General features: G+C 37.0%; 1 long non-coding RNA gene across 2 annotated transcripts; it reads right to left on the bottom strand.

Moving 5' to 3' along the window:
- Positions 1–103: 103 nt before the first annotated feature.
- LOC104145200 (uncharacterized) lies at positions 104–17,719 on the bottom strand. 2 transcript variants are annotated; one of them, XR_011141027.1, is made up of 5 exons: positions 17,660–17,719; positions 16,010–16,103; positions 6,484–6,564; positions 4,641–4,886; positions 104–1,485 (listed from the first exon to the last, which is right to left on the bottom strand). It is a non-coding gene; the product is annotated as an uncharacterized lncRNA (long non-coding RNA). The 2 variants fall into 2 exon arrangements; XR_011141026.1 differs by lacking the exon at positions 6,484–6,564.
- Between the last annotated feature and the right edge of the window lie 1,425 nt (positions 17,720–19,144).

Here is a 19,144-nt window from a genome sequence, read left to right as displayed (position 1 = left end):
TATTTTTGTCCTTATATGAATATGTAAAATATAACAAGAGGCAAAATTCTCTTTCCTCAGTTATAAATGCAACTGATATTGCATGTCATGCAAGAAAGTACAGATTTTTTCCTCTTGGATTTCAGCTATTTATAAAATACTTTTAAAATATTTTCTTTTATATATATATATATATATATATATATATATATAAATAAAATATATATATATATGAATTTTCTATCTTTGTATATACAAGGTTAAATGCTTTGGTGTTACTTGAAGTGTCTATTTAGTGATCTTTAAATCTCATTTTCTCAGTCTATAAACTGGATTTCTTGTGTTACTGATTAAAATCTCAGTTAAATCCAAAATGATTTTTTTTGTTTCTACACCTCCATTTTGGTATCACAATACTTATTCTTAGACAGAACATGTCATATAACAGCAGTGGAACTAAAAGATAAGTGACTTTATACTCTCTGAGCTCCTTTGGACCTTCTGAATCCAGTTCCATCCCCAGCTCCATCTATGAAACAAACCTTGGTGCTCTGTGGGCTGCATGCCTGATAAAAATAAATTTTTACACAGTAATTAATTTAGGTTCACAGCATAAGAGGATTTAAGAACTCCTGGGAGAGTTGGGAAAAGTTAACAGACACCCTCCTCAGGAGCACTGATTTTAGTTTCACTGATTTAAGCATTGTTTTTCCAGCAGCGTAATGGAAATTAATAGAAACAACACTAGTATTTATCTTGTGTGGAAGTCAGGGAGTGAATAAGAATGTGGGAAGAAGAAAAGGAGCAGACATACCTTGAATTACTCACCTTTTTTTTTCCCCCTCCTCCTCTCACTCTCTCCCATTTTGGCTCTGTTAACACTGATATTTTTAACGTCTGCTTTGAATGCATACATGGTGCTAACATCAGAATCTCCTTAAAGCATCTGTATGTCCACTAGACTGAACAACTAGTATCTGACTTGATCATATCATTTCTGCTTTCATCTCAGTAACATCAGAATATGATATAAGAGATTTGAACATTTCCTAATACACAGCCAAATGGAGCAAAAGACATGATATAAAACAAGAAATTCAGCTTGCTTCTTTAGATAAGTAGTCAGTCCTAACACTAATGGTCTTCCAGCTCTGCCCCCCTCCTTGTTAAGCAGTATTTCAATGTAGCTTATAAGCAGGAGAAGGTTTAACAATAATAATAGTATATGCAAACCATATAAGTAGCAGAAACCATATTAGGTTAGACAGAAACTCAGCTGTTCCTCTTAATAGCATAGTTCAGATAATTCTGAGAATGTTGTATAACATACACTGGTGACATACTGTTGCCATGACTGCTTTTGCTCATGTCTACTCCCTGCTGCACCCCCCAAAATACCTGTTAAACAGGGAGGGTTGAGTTTTCCAAGGGGTCAGTAAAAGAATGTATAATTGCAGAGTGTGAAGAAGAATGTAAAAAAAGGTCAGCAACTGCTACTTATGCTCCCTGAAAAATAAGAAAAATTGAGAAGAAACAAATTTAAAGTTAGTAAGTGCCGATAGTTTTAGATACTGTATAATTAACCTGTGGTGTTTCACGGGTACAAAATTCTGATTCTGTGAATTGGTAGGATTCTAAGACTGGATTCATTTTACATGGCATATCAATAGTCACACAAGACAAAACTAGATTAAGAATATATGCAGGACACCTGGAAAATCTGAACCCAAAAAGTTAGAGACATATCTCCCCTATATGTGTAGGCCTTTTCTTCTGGATTATGTTTGCAACCCAAAAAGACAGGTTTTCAGATAAAAGCCATATAGAATGTATTCATGAAAGGCAGACAATGTGTTAACTTTCATCTGATCATCTGATAAGGAAGTCTCTGAATGCAATGCATGCTCATTTGATCAAATAAATATTTGTACTACGATAAATCTCAAATTATTAGGACATCTGGAACTCACTGAAAGAAACAAGGAAATAGCAATGAGCTGTTGATGCAGACTTAAACAGGAAGAAAAACCAAACTTCTATATTTTAATTTTAAAAAAATGCCCCAAACCAAATATTACAGTTTTCCAGCTTCAGTTACTATGTATTAAAACACTTCTGAGGGTCTTATCTCTACAGGAAGAGCAAGTCCTAAATACTTTTTGGAAAGATTTCCTGTAAGACTTCCCCACAACCTTTGGAAGTCTTCCAGAAAGCAAGAAAAAGAGCATGTATTTGATTTACAGACAGAAACAGCAGGGAAACAGTAGGTAGAAAGATGAGTTAGAGGGAGAAACAGTGAGTTTCATTTCTGTACAAAGATTGTTTTGAAACTTTGTCTTCAGTTACAAGTCTTGACACAATTTCAGGTCTTAATTTATTTTGCCTGGGAGATTTTTAGACTGTTCCAGTTTTGTAGGGAAACTCAGCCAAAAGGAAAAAAAAATATTTTAAAAGAGAGATGCTAATTGCCAAGAACATAAAATGACAAGTAATAATCTAGACTCATATAATGATCAGTATTGTAATGAATTTTCAATTCTATGGTTCCTTAATATTCCTAATACAAAGTTTCCTTCTCAGTGGATTCTTACAATCTCAAATAGGAGTCTTTTTCATGGATAAAAAAATAAATATTATTATTGAAGTCCATTTTTTCAATGTTTATCACTGTGAACCCACACGAAAGCCAAAAATCATGAGGCACTTTAACCTCTTTGTGACATGACAGTATTCCTTTATTTGTTTGTATTTAGTGCCTTAATTTAAGGAAATCTTTATGAGAAGGTACATAACAATCACCACAATTATTATGGGTCTGTACCAGGAGGATCTGGAATTTACTTGTATCTTATGTATCATAAACTATTATTTTACTGTTAAGGGAGAGGTCAGCACAGTAACTAGTCCTTCCTGTGGCTTCCTTAAATTAAGGGAGTCTTAAGGAAGTCTGTAGGAGACCAGGTCTCTCTTTCCTGTCTAGAACATAAGCTTTGCAAACAGCAAAAATGAACATTAGCAAAACCAAAGTCTGGTTTCCACTGAAATCTTGAGTATGAGCCTAATCTTTAAGGGAACAGCATTAGCTATCTAATACTTTTGCTTTTGAACAGGATGGGGCTCTTTTGACAATTAATGATTTCCTTCCTCCAGTGCTGAACTGCTCTAAACTTTCTACAGGGTGACTCTCCAGCTTTAACTTCCCCTTTTAGCTAAGTCTATTTGCTTTACATCAAGAGATGTTGACAGTTTTCAGCTCTGGTTCCAGAAGTCCAGATGGTTCAATGAAAGTGAAGGATAATATCATATGACTTTAGATTTTTTTCCCTCCAGTACAAAAAGGAACAGCCAAATGTCAGGTCAAATCTGTAACTCAAACTGAGAGGGAGAGTAAACAAGGAGAGTTATGCTCTCACTTTGAAGGGGACAATAAACAGGAAGAGAGCAGAACTGGAAGGTGAAGAGATGTAAGATTTGGGGTAACCTCAATCTAAAACATGTCTTTAGAATAAATAACTTAATCCCATTAATTGGAAGGCCATTTTTGGGGGGTTGTGTACCAAATCTAAACCTGAATGTTTTCTGACTTGTGTACAGTGATAGTTTAATAAGTAAAATAAGTAAAAATTAATCTTAATAAAAAAGTCAATCCATTTCAAGCAATCATACTTTAAGCAGTATGTCTGTGCACAACAGTTATGTATTCAGCTGCTTTAACTTTTGACAAGCTCTGTACTAATTCACTACTGGCATCTGCTGGGCAAATCTCACAGAGGTTATTAACACTGCAGAAGCAAAATTCCTCAGTACAAAACTGCACTCTCTCAGCTTTTATTTTTCACCAGAGGATTTCTAGCCCTCCTGCTTTCCCCTAAAAGCAGGAAACAAGAACACTGAAGAATACGCCTAGGTATCCTGAGCCAGGACCATGACAGATGCTGAAACCTAACACGGACCATCTATGATACAGTGAAAAGTGGAACACCTTAGGATAAGTGAGATGAATATCGTAATAAAGAAAATGACAGTTCCCATGATGTTTGTTCTTCCTACCAAATTGCATAAGAACTACTGCTATTAAAATATGCTTGCATATGCTAGAATTTGCTATACAGTTTTGGGACATTGCTGCCCAATGGCTTGTATGCCTTTATCTCCGGTAATATTAAAGTTTACATTTGCAGTTCTGTAGCCTTTCACTTGCAGCTCTGTAACCTTTCAGATAAATTGTTGTGTCTATGTTTTCCTCTTGTTGCTCTCATGCTGCTGTTCCCATGGCCTCGCACCTGCAAACCCCGATATCATTGTTAAAGCAGGTTCTGATGAGAAGCAATTACCCCAAGCCTGACAACCACCCCTTCCTTCCCTGCTCCTCCTTTTTCTTATTCCTTGCTTTATGTTAGGGGGAAAAATAAGAATTAGTAGCAAAGTGGATAATAGCCATTTAAGTACCTGAAAGTGCTATGCATGCTCAAAGCTTACCAGCAAAGTAGCATACAATGACTACTCCGGGTCAAAATATGTTTCAACCAGCATTAATAGCATCATAAGCAGAAACAGCTAATGAGGAGTTTGAGTTTGGATGAAAATTCACAGTTACTGTGAGAAGAGTATCGGAGGGACACCTACAGCACTGCAGAACCTGTCCAGGATAGGACGCTCACCTGGCAACCCTACCATTTCTTTTCCAGGCTGGCAACTGAGGAGTCTTCCCTTTTCCTTCTCTCTCTCTTTCCTTCTGCTTTCTTCTTTTTTCTCCCTCAAACTAACTTTTTTATTCATTAGAGTCAACGTGTGTCCTCAGTTATCGATCCTGTGAATACCCTTTGCGCGTGGTGTCTGTCTTCGTGACGCACACATCGGGTGAACCATGGCTCAGATACAGCTCTCTCTATTCAGCCTAAGGGTACCTGTGAGATTTGTTATATGAGTTGGTTGGTTAATACCTGGAGATTATTTCCTGAACTGCATCATATAAAGTTAGCACTGGCTGTAAATATCTTCCCAACCTCCTACCTTCTCAGAACTTAAGTTAGAGGTTTTGCTCAGACCATTCATTTATAAGTAAATTGTCTTTTGGGAATAGCATTAGAAAAAATAGTTAAAGAACGCTGTCCATTACGGTATTTGACAAATGAGACCAACTTAAAGGTTGTCCATACCAGCCATATTCACCCTCCCAAATGACAAAAGTTTTGAGTCCTCCTTTCTTCCTCTGCTGTGATTTGGATCCTGCCTACTTTGGATCCTTGTTGAAAAAAGTTATAGTAAGAAAAAGGCATAGAAGACGAAGATCTTTTATTCCCCAATTTCTTCAGCACAATTTACTGCACAGGGTCACTGCAATGGAAAAAACACTGCTCCAACTGGCACTTGGAAGACTCCACTTCTGGCAGCAGGCATCAAGCTCAGGCTAAGACCCCCCAACCATTCAGTCCTAAAGTTGAATAATCTCCCAGTATCCCTAGCTTTGAGTCCCACAGTTTCCTTTTCTCATCTTAAAGAGTCACACAGCCAATAGTGTTAAGTCTGAATTGAGACAGCATGTATGCCACATGTGTTGTGTCCAGATGCAGCCACTCAAGTGTATCACTCCTGCCTGGCCAAAGCAACTCAACATTGAATCTCCAGTGAATATCATCTTGTTGACTTCAGCAATATTGCTGGATAAGCTCTAAGGAGCTTTCACTTGGATATGAGTATTCTCCAGGCCTCAGGAGATGCCCTTGGCTTTAAAATATAATTATATTTTTTTTCATGTATCTGAGCTGCAAGACAGCCCATCAGAGTGATGTTTTCATAGATGTGGAGGGTGTTTTCATAGATGTGTGAGGGTGTTTTCCATGCTAGGTAGAGTGAGACATGGGCAAAGGGGCAATTTGGCTTTGGGGCTTTGGGGTAAGCTTACTGGAAGAGTGTTGATGTGTTGTTGAAGGAGCCAAACTGGGTGCAGTCCCCAAGAACTCTGTCAATGGCATATACTTTCCCCACACTGCAGTCGGGCACTGTCTTAGAGAGTGTTGGTTGGCTCCATTCAAAACAGTGCCATGGAGAGTGCAGCTAATTAAATGCTGTGCACAGCCAACTAGTGCCACTGAGCTCAAGCTCACTTGCCAGCCCTGTTTCGTTCAGTAATACAGAAATAACCACCACGCGTGCACAGGAAGCCTGATCCATCAGAATTGCTACCTATGCACTATCCAGGATTTCTGGATGGTTTAAGGCTCTAGAATTGGCCTTGTGAAGCAGAGCTTTACACGAGTCACATCCAGCCAGAACGCAGAAGCTCATTGCTCTAATCCACCACCATGGCGTCACCATTTCCCTCTTCGTATTTTGCCATTGGACTACCTTAACCATAAGCATTTCAGCATTAAACTAAGCTTCAGCTACACCAAAATGCAACAACTGCATCTCCTCAGCATTAATCACTAAGAACATAATCTCTTAAGACAGCTCTCATTTCACTGATTTTAGACAAACTGTAAGGCCAGTTTATTAGCTTACATGATGCTCCATGGAAACGGCCCAAGATACTTTAGTAGCACTTTTCTCTTTGTGATGACTGCTTTCCTCAGCAGCTGCAGTCTTGAGGAATGAAAGAGAAAAGAATAGGAAATAGGGACCCTCAGTAACAGATCTTTGAACTCTTTACTATAGGAGATGAGAATGAGCACACTTCTATCTGCTTTCAGAAGAAAGTACAAAACCCACTTTTAGGGCACTTTCCCACAGCTGCAAACAAAACCCACAAAAGAGAAGAGGAAATTAAGATATTTTTGGAACATGGGAATTTATAACCCTGTAGAAAAATAGTTCTATCTTAGTTCGTCTAACCATTCCTATTTACATAAATGACTAACACTTCAGAATCTTGCACAATGTTTGACCTTGAAGATATACTATGGCAATTAACACTACAAGCAAATTATGATTTAACTCTATGTATACCTAAATGCTGCAGTTCTCAAGAAAGGTCCGTAGATGAGCAGAGAATACTGAAAACCTGTTCTGGGTCAGCTCCTATAAAAGTGAGTCGGCTTCCTTGTACAGAATCCTTCTGGCAATTTCACTTCAAATAGATATAGTGATGGTTTATGGAGTTTTTTTCTTTCTTCTCTGCATTTGTAAGGCTGTTTAAATACACTGCGATCAGCAATACTCACCATTAGGTAACCGTTATCAAAAATATTCCTGTTGTTTTGATTTAAGGGAGTTACTTTACCTGGTGTATGTTAATGAAAGACTAGAGAAAGTGCAGCTACGTATTCACACATGACCAGTGTTTGAAATGAATGCTATGCCAGCACTTCACCTTATACTCATATTCTCCTAGTAGAAGGACAGTACATGCCAACATCATACAGACTGCTACGTTTTCATTTTAACACCTTCTGTACATGAATATCTGTATATCTATGTACATATAGAGTATACATACAAGCACATACATATCTTTTTTCTAGAGCATTATATACATAGATAAGTACCAGAAGCCAGTAACTTTTCCAAAAATTGCAAATCATTGTTTTTCAGTGGTGTTCACCTGCAAACTCTGTTCTGTGGATGAAGTACACTGAATATAAAGTGTAGGTATATTTTATTGAGCAGATTTTATCCAGTATAAGTATAGTTTGAAATTTCATTGTTCTTCTAAAGTTTCTTCTAAAGGTTTGCTCTTTACTTCAAATTCTTCCATTAACTGATACGCAACAGTTGACATACTATGTATCCCTAAAATTCCACCTGCTGAGGCAAATCTATTGTCTTATCTGTTACATTATCTCCCATATTATTTCATATATTATCACAGGTGGACCAATTCCATCTACTAAAATTCTTGGGATTCTATGCCCTTAACTACACAGCATAGGCCTGATCTTGTAGCTCTTTCTTGTGCAAACAACTGGCTACACTCCAACAGATAAAGACTAATTAAGTTTGGATACTTCCCAAATATTTCATGACACATTCTTTGTAGCAGGAGGAATTTACCTTTTTCATATGGCTTTTCCTCCTTCTTCTGTTCTCTTAGCTGCTAGTATTTCTCTTTATTTCTGTGTGTATGGGGGGAGGCATACACACACAAATAAAGAAATGAAGCAACTTCACTTTAAAAGCTACCCACCCAGAGAATGATGACAAATAAAAAAGCAGAAGAGATTATACTGACATCCTATTTATTTAACATAATTATTCACTGGAAGTAACAGGGAGTTCTGCTCTAAAAAAAATTCATGGTATAATATGACCAAAAGCAAATTGTACATCATCTGGGGATCAGTAGGCCCATCTCTGGGACTGCATTCATTGAAAAATCATCAAGTAAATAATCTGAATAGTTCGTTCCTCATTATGTCTAATACGTCAATGGTTTAAAAAACAGATGGAAAATAAAACATTTCCATAAATTATCAAGTTTCTATTATCAAACTGAATTGAAGATAAGTAGTAGCTATTTCTATCAGCTTAGATATTTGTCTACAAAATGCATATGGTGCAAACTCTGTGGCTGCAAGAGTAAGATTCATCTGTAAAAGCAATGAATAGTACTGTTTGTATACTTATTGCTATGAATAATAAGGCTGCTTTTGGCCACTAATTTTCCCTCAACTTGTCATCATATCATAAATTGTTGGGGAAAAATATTTATACAGCTTAGAAAAAATGGTTCAGCAATTGCTCTACTCTCTGGGATGAGATTCAAACTTCATTTCCAAGGAGAGTTTCTCAAAACATTTGACCATGAAAATATGTTCATAGTATAAATTAAAATACAACAGGTTGCCAACAAAGATCTGTGAGGTCTGCTTAACAGACATAAGGATTTAAAAAATAGTAGACTTTGTTAATGGCATTTTTAATTACTCATAGCTGGAATAGCAGATATAGTTGTTTAAATAAACTATATATATTTAATTTTTGTAAATCTCAAGCCTTGGTGCTGTCATTTACAAAATCTTTGTTTTCAAATTAAGTGGAACTTGGGTATGAAAAGGTTAGTAATTCTGCATCTGTTTATGCCTGTATTAGGCAACATGAAAGTGTGTGTTTAACTTCAGGCATATGCTTAGATCTCATCAACTTCAGTAGGACTGAAATCTGTGAACTAGTCAAATGATTCAAAGTCTAGATTTGTGCTATAGACAGAAGTCATGACATAGCACATATAGCACTGAGGCATCAAGTCCATCTGCATGGTGGCATATAGGTCCTGGAGACATGGGACTGCTCCTCTTTGCCAAACCCTCCTATGAGGGCTCAGCATTTTAGACAGCTCTTATAGTGAGGGAAGGCAAGAACTATGCAAGAGTCCACCAAAGAAATGAGTTGGATTTTTCTAACTCACTCTAAAACACCTCTTGAACTACATTGTCCTCTGTGTTCTGGAGAAAGTGGGCTTTGTTAGCCATCTTATTCTTCAACTTGTCAACTACAGGTTCCTTTAATTTCAGGATTTTCAGAGAAACAAGCAATTACAAAGTCATTTTTGTACCATCCCAAACAACTAAAGTTCATTTCCAAATTTATTGGGTCACAGCTTCTGAGCTGCACAATTTTGGAGAAAATGCAGAAGAAAATATTAACTTACATGGACTTAGGCACTAACATAAGTAAGTCAAGATTTGTCGATAGTTAAAGATATGCAAAAATTCAGATCTCAAGTTCAATTTCTAAAAGAAATGCCACTGGCAAAGCAAACTGACTGTGAATACCTTTGCCCTCCCCTCCAGGGAAAGGTTACCAAGTCCTTAGTTCTAGAAGTCAACAAACAGCATTCTACAAGTTGCTGAAAGAAAAAGAGCTGCCATAAGATCAGGTTTTCACTGTCACTGGTGCAGATTAGTACAAGGCTACTTATAAAGCTACTTATTACGGGATGACATCATTCTATATTTTCAATATTCACCAAAACAATTTGCGTTAGGGAGTTTGCTGTCAATAAAGCAGACAATTTTGCGTTAAGCGAAGGTATTCTCAAAAATATTACTGTTCAACACTCATTGCTATAGAATTCTAGAGTACAAAAGCATTTCACACTTTTTAAAGCTGGTTTATATCACTGCTATATATTAATAAGTAGCATTAATACCTCCTCTTGGAGGTCAGCCACCTTTATAGCGTTACAGCTTTGAGGAAATATCAGACCTACAGAACGTTATTTATTAGTTGCTAGTTATTTTTTTCACTTTTTTTTTTTCTTCACTAGAATCTTAAAACTAGCCTGATGTTAAAAATCAGTTTTTGTATCTGAGAAGCAGTTCGGACAGTGGTGTTTGGCACAGGAGCTGGAGTCTAAGTCCCAAAGTATAAGTACAAATTACAGTAACACAGAGAATGCATTTTGATTTGCAATTTTTTTCCTTAGATTTGGCATGTATTAATGTCTGATTAAAACTCAGACTTAAAAACAACTACAATAGTTCGATTTCTAAAGTCTCCTGCAATTTTATAGCTCATTACTAATTTCTGAATTTTGATCAAATTTTCACTCTCTAGTAATTCTTTATAGCATATCTTTGAAAGGGAGCTACATAAGTTCTATGACTTGCCAGATTCCAGCTGATTCAGTAGCTTTGTTTAGAGGGCAGTTGCCAAGACTTGAGTCACTAAGTCAGCCTGTGACATGCCTGCTTGTATAACTTGTATTCATTGGCAGCATTTGAGGGGTTTGTATATCTGTTGTTGGATACATAATTTTACTCACATATCAGAAACTGAAATGAAGTGATAAATTTGTATAAAATTATTTTTTAAATAGTACTTATTACATCAGATGGTGATCAGTATCTGTTTAGCATCCTGCACCACCCTCATACCTGGTGGCTGAAGAAAGGTGAAGAACCTGAGGCTGGTAAAAAGCAAAGCTCTTACCACACATCACCCTTCTGATCAAAAGAACATCTTTAAAATCCACCAGGACACTAGCAGAAGATAGCAGAAGATGACAGATATCAAAAGAGTCAACTGAATCAGTTCATCATAAGTCCATGGTACTGCTGCACACTACTGCTGGTAGCCTGCTGCACACCAGTAACTTACCTGGAGAAGAGAATACACATTCCCTCTCTCTGTCAGCAAAATACACACACAGGAGGATAGGTTGTGGGCTGTTCATTTCAAACTCAGCCACCTTCTCTAATAGCTCATCTATTTAAATTTTTCCCTAATTCACATTATGATAAAACCTATAATTCCCTAACCAACTACTTTATCAAATTAAGGCGAGAACAGAGGATAGGGGAGTAACAAGCACACTGCTTTGTTTTGTAAGCTAAAGTCAGATGTAATACTGAAGTAGTTGGTGTCTCCACATTCAGAGAACTGTTGCACTTTTCCTGTAGATTTCATATCTATGGGAGTTGTTTCCTAACTAAATGGCTTGAGGACAATGAAAACTGATAAACTTTTTGATAAAGGATTGGAAAGACCTTCAGAGTTTGCTTTGCTTCCTCTACTGTTTAGCGAATGTTTAGGTTTTTCAAACCTTCAGCTTTTAGTTTTATAGGCAGTGCTTCCGCTCTGGATTAAAGTTTCTAGCCACCAACTGCTATTTTTTCTCCTAAAACAGAGGTTTGTTTAGTGGAACAACTAACTCTTATCAGTTTGATGACTCTGGTATCATTTTTAGGTGGTATAACACAAGCCAATTTCATATGAGATTTTAAAGTTTTTTGGAGCTTGTTTAGATGTCCCTACTTATCTTTCTCTGGAAAGGAAAGGAAATGTTTTGTTTGTTTCTTGTCTCATTTTGCCTTTGAGGATCCCAGTCAGGTCAAAATCCAGAAAATTAATTACCTTGTATACCGTTACATCCACATGATCTGGAGGAAACAGATTTTTCTGAGTTTCCTCTTCTAAATGATGTGGGTTAGAGTCAGATAATTAAATTGGATAGCTGAGGAGTGGGGCAAACAGTTCCTCCTTGTCTAGTAAAATATTTTTAATTTTGGGTTCTGATAGTGCCAAGCTGAAACAAAACTATTATTTTTCATATTTGACCTTTCCACACCAAGAACTTTGGGTTCTTCCACTTTGACATGGGGTTTCTGATGGTCAAGGACTAGAAGGGGAAGTAGAGAGAGTCCTTAAGGGAATAAAAACTGTTTTGCAGTCACCTGACTGGACACAGAATCTGAAGGCTTCCCCCCATATTTAGAATCAGACTGGTATTGGCTTAGTTTCAGTTACTTAATTCTGGAGAAACGTATCTGTCACATGACTATATAGAGAAGTATTTGCCACCCGCGAGCTTGAGATCAGTTAGAGCCTGAAAGAAAACATGTCAAAGTTCAAAACTTTTGTGGGAGAAGAACATGAATCAGCTCCAATGAAGCATACAGAGGGGAAGGGGACAGAGAATCCACCCAAGCTGTAGAAAAGCCTTGTTAGAAGGATTTCCTCTGGGATAGAGAAGCCTGCACTATTCTTGCATGTTACTTACTCTTTTAACACCCTGTACTTGCACCTTACTATGGTGCTTCTGGTGCTATTAATGCAGACCACTAATGCATCCCACAACTGGCCTAAACTCCAATCTGTTGACAAGCTGCTCCTGGCAGAGGGTGGCAAGCAGGGTATCGTGGATAGATAGGAATTTGCTTATGAAAAGAAAAATAGTTCTAGGCTTTGGGTCAGAAGAAAGAGATGAGCAGAATCTCTTTCTAAATCCAGAGTTCTGGGTTTCTCCTGCAATCGGTGAATGTAGCTGTGAAGTTCCACTTCCCATGCCAGATCCAGAGGCTTAGAAATTATACACAGAAGAATGGATTGCAGGATTTTATCTCATACCAAGTGATTGATAAAAACGGTGCCAACGGTAGAGTAACAGAAAGAAGGCACAAACCTGAAACCAACCATTAAACGTTACTTTAGCCACTGCCTGAAATAGCAGAGGTCCTGCTTCTATGTGCATGTTCAGATGTCCTAGGGAAGGAAGGAAAATTGCTACGTATGGCAAGTTAAATGGGATTACTTTAGTAAGAAAGACTTCCTTGCATAAAAGGATCTAATTCTTAATCAGTAAAATCTTCTCACACCTCTAATTTCCCTGTAGTCTCTCATTTCTCATAAGACACTGCTGGCTGTGCTAGTGTCATTTTCAAAAGGCTTTTAGTATTTTTTTAGTCATTAAGGGAAAAATGAAAGTTTCATTTTATCAGAAAAGATGAATTAGAAGATTCATATGAAAGTTTTAACTAAACTTGTCAATGATAAAACACAATCCTGAATTTTGCTGGCAGTCTATTTGAGACTAGGAATATTAGAAGCACTTTTGTTATGTTTCTTGGCAGGTAGGAAGCTCAGGGTAAAACATTTTATCTCAAAGATAATATATTCTATTCCTTCATGGAAAGTATTTCCAGCATTACTGACCTGAGCTTGTATGATCTATTCTCAGATATCTCACAACCTATTTAGGAGAAACTCTCAGTGACCCTGCATAACTAAATGCTGTGACTGTTCTGTTGTGCAGGGAAAATAATTTGATTTTTAAGTGGTAACTGATATTTAAACATGATTTCTCTTTTTTTCATGTACAGTAAGCATCATACATTTATGATACTACATTACAAAAAAATTGGGCTTCAACATGCAATACCTTTAGAAACAAAGGCATCGATTAGGAGAGGAAAAAAAGATCTTTTTTTATATTATTATTTAAAGGCATCTACATAACGAAGTGCACGCATCTTTCTTACTCCCTTGGAAACTTTTAAAGTAACCAAGCAGGTTTTTGGACGTCACATAGCATTACTGCACATGATGCTCTGAAAAAAAGGCTGAATTGCAGTGTTTCTGCTGCCACGTTTGGCAAAGCATAGTAACAAGCATGTGAACTGTGTCATAGAAGTGATTTTATACCACAATTTGTGGTGATATAAACGGTGATTTTCTAGGCATGCTCCCCTTCACTACCAGCCATTCATCCCAGCTGGTAACATTACAGCTTTCTCAATGAGCAGTTCCTGTAAATAAGGCAGCTGCCGATAAAGTGCTGCAAGTAATCCAAGAAGTTCTGCAGAGTCCTTTGTACGTCTCATAGACAAGTGACATGACTCAAGTTTGAGAAGGCTGAACCAGTTCATACTGGGAAGCGCTGCCATCAGCACTGGTATGGGTTTGTGGAGGCAAGAGTATGACTTGCATGCCCACATCCTGACCATGCAGGGAGATGTTTACAAGCATGTGCTCAGGCTTGCCTGTTCTGCTTTTCTTTCTTACACTTGGCCTGGGGAGGAAAGCCTACTGGATTAACTCTTAATAATATTAAATTTCTAAACCACACAAGGTATTTGCCAATGTAGAGCTGCTGCAATTTTTCAGGAAGTAAATTGTACATTTTTAATTTTGGCTCTCTTTTGGTTTCAGGTTTTTCTCTGCCTTTCAGCTATCTGATGTTTTTGCTTGTTATAAACAATTTTATTTCACTCTTCTGTGTTTATATGATTAGAACCATGGGATTTCATGTACCTTTGGTTTATAGACAATTTGTGAGTTCTGATATTTTATGAAAACATTTTTGAATAAATACAAGTGCCCTCTTTCTCACTAGAACTTTGCAACAGCCAGTGCTTTAAGAGGCTGTGAAAGGTATATCAAGCAAACAAATATCTCAAAGACACGGAGAAAAATCTTGTAAGCAAGTTATCTTCTGATATTCCTTTCTGTGACATTTCCATGTGAAAATTATTCTCAGTAGACATCGCACAATGTCAACTCAGCAACCTTAATCTAAGTAAAACCAAATTTAAAAAAAAAGAAAACAGTAAAATTACATCATTCGTTATAAGTAAAATGTGACTTTCTGCTGCAAGAAGGTTTGCAGGCCTCACATTACGGGGTGGTTAGGAACCAGAAAAAAAAACTCTGACAAAATGCAAAGTGAAGTAGCAGCTGATAGGCAGACTGCCTTTTTTGTTTGTTTTCCTTCCCAACAAGCTTCCCAGGAAAAGACAGAACAAGAATGTGAAACTCAAGCGGTATTTACAGGGACTTTTTAATCCAGATAATCCTAACCTCATTCCTCCTCCTCCTGTTCTTTGCTAGATCACACCCAAGTTCCTTTCTTATCCAGCAGTAGGATGGAGCCTCTTACTCCATCCTTCATTCTACCAAATCACTGACCTTAATCTCATGCTTCTTTCTCAAACAGGCCAAACTGAAGAAGAGGAATCGCTGAAAGTAAATGGTACCCAGCGGCTTCTGGCTAGGATTGGCAAAGCGATTTATAAATCAAACTGGAGAATAGAGTGAATAAGGGTCTAATAAACAAACCTGAAATCACAAATAACAAAAAGATACAACAGAAGCTCAAACTACACTTTGTTTTCTGTCTTTGAGCTCTACTCGGCTCTTGTTTTGACACAGCCCCTAAACATTTATGTGACTAATATCAAGGAAGAAACAAAAGCCTTTCCAAAACACTCAGCAGGAACCTCTCTCTCCGATATACAATTTTTGCTGAGTATGGGTTAAAGCAAGAGAGTTTCTTAGGAAAAGCAGCCTTTTCTGGGAACTGTGATGAAACTTGTAGTGATGAGTTTACAGTCCTGCTGCAAATTTCCCAAAAGCTAGCATTTTGGGCTACTTTTTAGTGAACTCATTACAGCTTCCAAAAGACCATGAATATTTTAACTTTAAACTCACATTGTTATATCTAGCCATATCCAATCTTGACATAAGACTGTGTTGCAAACTTCCTTACCTCCTTTTAACATTGAATGACACTTTTCACACAGAACTTGATAGGCATAAAATGCCAGTATGTTGTCACTAAAACGTTTGGAAAACATGCACAAATTTTGTCAGTTGTTTGTTTAGAATAATATTTATAAACTATGGATATGTTATAAAGGCAAGTTTTAAAACTTTTCCTTTCAACATATTTTCTAACTTCATTTTTATAAGTGAAAAGCTTCAGCTTAAACATTTTGTTTCCCTTGAGACAAAAATGTCAACTGTCAGCTTCTGTTCATGGTCTGATTGACATAATTTCTAAAGCTAATGAAATGAAATATGCATTACTTACCCAATTTGCTTGCATGCTTTCCTCCAGAGTTCACCGTAAGATTTCTGGAATGCTGATTACTTCATTACTTTTCTTTATACTGTCCGTAACCCAGCTGGAGATCCAGACAGAAGTTTAAGTAAAATTAAATAAATTCTAGAAATCCCAGTCTTGTAATCACATTCCATACTGCTACCTTATGTATTAATATGCTTGGCAGCCTCATAGTAATGAAGCATGTTCTTTGTTTTCTATGCTTGACTGTGCAATAAAGCATGACTATAACCCACTGATGGGGACCTGAACCAGGCAGATATTAAAGATGAAACCCTAGCTTCAAAGTCGGCTGTGGAACTTTGCTATTTACTTCCACGGAGGTAGTATTTTGTATGGCAAAATCCATACGGTTGCTTGGTGGCTCGGGGGTACTGAAACAGACCTCTGGGGAGCTGTTCAACCGCTTGACCTGTTCAGTGCTGTGCTTTGCATCTAGTAAACCTTTAATCAGTGGAAGAAAGCATATAATGAACACTTTCTCTAAAAAACAGTAAGAAATGAAATAATTTACAAGATATCACACTTACCACCAATTCCTCCTCATCCCCAGCTATCACCCAGACGACTTTAAGTGTTGTAATTTCACATCCTAAGAACTTTGATTTGCAGGTGGCACTTTAAAGGAAGAGTTCCCGCAATGTGCAACAAACTTTGTTTATTTCACTCAAACTTTATTTCTTTTCTTTCTGGTAGCCGTTTGTATGAATCTAAAATGAAACTAATTTCTTTGCCTTCAGTGTTTAGTACCAATAAGAATGGGTGAGGAATTAATTTAATTTGTAAAATGGTCAGGAAAAATGAGTGAGCTGCAGCAACAGCGTAACTGGAAACTGAGAGGGCTAGATAAACAATAAACTCTACTTTTGCAGAACATATAATATCAGTTTGACTTTGCAAGAATAATTTGTGAAACAGAATGTGAAAAATATGTGGTTGGGACAAAAAACCTGACAGCAGGGTACTTAGCTAAGCTATATTACTAAAAAAATCTTTATGAAGAATTTAGCTATAGAGAGATTAAAGAGAATGTGTAAAATACACAAACATAAACATGAATAAAGTCTTCTCAGAAAGCAGTGAGAGTATTATTGGTTGAACTGTAAATAAAAGTTGAAAAGTTACCTATTAATCACAGAAAATAGCCCATGCAAGGGTAAACATGAATTATTTGCTCTGTATTAAAGTAGCAGGCAAAGTTCTGGAGATTAAACTGTTTCCATTTATCTCAGCTGAGCTGATTGGTTTCACATACATGGTGTTTGTATGGGGTTTTTAATGACTCTAGATAGTCTTCCAATTAATTATGACAGCACCTAAAGCTTCTGCACGTACTTCTTGTAGTTGACATAATGGAAACAGAAGTTAAGAGCTTTTTTAAGCAAGTCTGAGAACAAACATACTGCTAAAAGCATAAGACACACTCAACGACAGGAGCTAACTGTTAAGAACGGAAGTATTGTTAAGAAGTTACATAATTCTGCCTTAGATGCTAGTGTATTAGTGGTACTGCCCTTAAAAATAATTTTTAAAAAATCATTAACAATTAGAGGTTATGAATTCATACACATGCAAACAAAAATCATTCATCCTCTCAGCAGCTCTTGCTGTGCCTACCTCCATCCTATTGCCCAGACACTGATATGTCCTTTCAATTATCTCCCATATGTAGCACACACCACACCTGCAATCAGCAGACTTTTATTTTCTTCTTTTATTAAGAAAGAGTCCAGGAGGAAAATGACTTCCTGCATTTGTGGCCACAAGTTACAATAGCCCTGAACTATGTTCATAACGACTTTCCTTATCTTTCATGATCTTGGCTTCCTTTTGTTTGCTAGGTTTTTTGGGAACGGTTTGTATAATAATTACTCTTGTATAAAAACAACAACAACAAATAAAATAAATTAAAATAATAATAATAAATTACTTTGTTTTTCCTAAAACACTTCCATATACAAAATGAGTTGAGACACAGGAGAATCAATTTACACTGCTGGAATCAAATTCAACAAATTAAGCAAGCCATTGACATCAGACATTGTAAATCAGGGCAGAAGCTGAACCCCAGAGGGGGATATAGTCAGGTACATGACATAAGTGGGGATGTTCAGGAGCTGGTTTGATGTTTGTTTTTTTTAAACAGATAAATAGGAATTCCAAGTGATATGTAAGGCCAAGATGTGGGACGGAATGGTCTTTTCTGTTCCTTCCACCTACCGGGGAGGGGGGAAAAAAAAAGAGTTGTGTGTCTGAAAGGCACAGACCTTGTCTTGCATGCTTTGTGAAGTATTCTTCTGGCACACAGAGACTTTTCATTTAGCCTTTTTGGATCTGTTTTCTCCATTAAACTAAAAGCAATGCAGAGTGAAAGTATTTCCTTCTGCTTTATGTAAACACAGTGAACATAACAGAGTACACAGGAACCGTCAAGTTTCCATCTCCTTTCTCTGATAGTGGTCACTATCACATCCATCAGAAGAATTCAGGAGACAGTAACAAGATATCCTATCACCATGGAAAGCTTCCCTCTCTTCCCACCATCTGGAACTGATTCGTGCTTAGAAAATTTCTATCCAAAATAATTATAACAGATATGAATAACCTTGCTATCCCTACAAAGAGGAGGGATAGTTATTTTGCTTTGGTGTTAGATAAAAATTTCTGAGCTCTGGGTGTATTACCAAACATACCTCTTACTTCTCCATCACAGGACAAGATTCCTCCTCTTGCCCAATTCCTAACGATAGAAGACTGCTCTTTTCCCCAGCTAAACGCACACACACCTCTAGCACATGATTGCTGATGGCAGCAAACAGAAATCAGAAAACACCACAAACTGCATAAAGTTTGTTTCTACTGTACAGCTCCCTGCCAGACATATCAATGAGGTTCAAATTAGGCAATGTATTTAGTCATCATTATAATTCAGAATAAATTATTACACTACTTTTCTACAGACATATATTAATCATACGAAGTAGTTTCGCTGATAATCTCTACCTTATCCGTCATTATCTAAAGGCCTTTATTGAATCTAGTGCTGCTCCTGAGCAAGAGGCAATGTTACCAAAGTCCTTCCGACCTTCCTCAAAATACCTT

This window comes from Struthio camelus, chromosome 4 (genome assembly GCF_040807025.1).
Source record: "Struthio camelus isolate bStrCam1 chromosome 4, bStrCam1.hap1, whole genome shotgun sequence".
NCBI lineage: Eukaryota > Metazoa > Chordata > Aves > Struthioniformes > Struthionidae > Struthio > Struthio camelus.
This window is presented reverse-complemented; position numbering and strand designations above follow the sequence as displayed.